This window comes from Octopus bimaculoides, chromosome 24, assembly GCF_001194135.2.
Source record: "Octopus bimaculoides isolate UCB-OBI-ISO-001 chromosome 24, ASM119413v2, whole genome shotgun sequence".
Classification (NCBI taxonomy): domain Eukaryota; kingdom Metazoa; phylum Mollusca; class Cephalopoda; order Octopoda; family Octopodidae; genus Octopus; species Octopus bimaculoides.
In genome coordinates this window covers 14,496,882-14,498,196 of record NC_069004.1, presented here as the reverse complement: position 1 = coordinate 14,498,196, position 1,315 = coordinate 14,496,882, and the positions used below count along the sequence as shown (strand labels likewise).

At 34.1% G+C, this 1,315-nt stretch overlaps 1 long non-coding RNA gene across 1 annotated transcript in view; it reads right to left on the bottom strand.

Annotated features, from left to right (window-relative positions):
* Window positions 1–769: 769 nt before the first annotated feature.
* Window positions 770–1,315, bottom strand: part of LOC128250706 (uncharacterized) — a 170,176-nt gene continuing 169,630 nt past the window's right edge. Inside the window, exon 4 of the long non-coding RNA XR_008266710.1 lies at window positions 770–1,090. This is a non-coding gene — a long non-coding RNA (uncharacterized LOC128250706). The remainder of the gene's footprint in view (window positions 1,091–1,315) is intronic.

Sequence of the window (1,315 nt, the reverse complement as noted above, 5' to 3'; positions counted from 1 at the left end):
TATACACACACACAAACATCTTTTTATACATACATTTTTTATTTATGCGCCCTTTTTAAAGCCTAGCCAGGCTCATGGTCCTAGTTTCCCGGTTTCTATAGTGTATGTGTTCCTCCCCAGCTGGACAAGACGCCAGTCCATCACAGCTTTATTCAAGAAACAGGAAGAAAGAGTGAGAGAAAGTTGGGGCGAAAGAGTACAACAGGGGTCGCCACCACCCCCTGCCGGAGCCTCATGGAGCTTTAGGTGTTTCCGCTCAATAAACACACAAGGCCCAGTCTGGGAATCGAAAACATGATCCTCCGATAGCGAGTCCGCTGCCCTAACCACTGGGCCATTGCGCCTCCACTTACACATACATACATACATACACACAGTTATATATATCCTAATGTCTTTTACATAGCCAGTTATCACTGCAAATATTTCAGAATATCTTTAAAAAGTCCACCCCATCTCCTTTGAAAACAAAATAAAGAAAACAAAGAATTTTAAAATTCAACAATTTTAAAAATAAAATCTGAGACCAAAAAAAAAAAATCAACCCACAACAAGATAGTAAACAACAACAACAACAACAACAACAAGGAAAACAAACATGTAGAAGAAACTGTAAATAACGATGAATATTTTAACAAAACTAAATAGCAAATACACAACACAACAGTTCTTATTTTCATAGTCTTTTTATTTCTCATTTCTTTCTGAAATTCCAGACACGTCTCACTATTTAACACTGTTATTATTAATATTAATACCATTGTCTTCATATTCTCTGCAATAGTTGTTGTAGCTATTGCCTTCATTGTTAGTGTACTTGTTTCTATTGTTGTTGATGTAGTTGTTGTAGTAGCCATGGTTGTTTTTATTGTTGGTGTTGGTGGTGGTGTTGGTTTTGGCTGTAATTGTTAAATATTATCTCTCCCTCACATTATCTTTATCTTCCTGTGGAAACTTCAAAAGGTTATAATTTCTGTTGTTGTTGTCGTCATCATCATCATCGTCATCGTTGTTGTTGTTGTTGTTCTAGATGGAGTCTGACCCATTGTTAGTTTCTTCCTTACAACGGTCCATCTGTCTGTATATCTGTCTAAAAGTGAATGCGAAGAATTGGAATAAAAGACAATTGCTATCTTACGGGATTTGTCTAAGAAGATATTACATTCATTAATCTAGTTATTTATAATGATTCCACAAACAACACATCCAGTGTTCTTGTATTTCATTTAACATACATAGATACATATATATGTGTGTATATGTGTGTATATATATATATATAAATATATATATATATATAAATATATATATATAT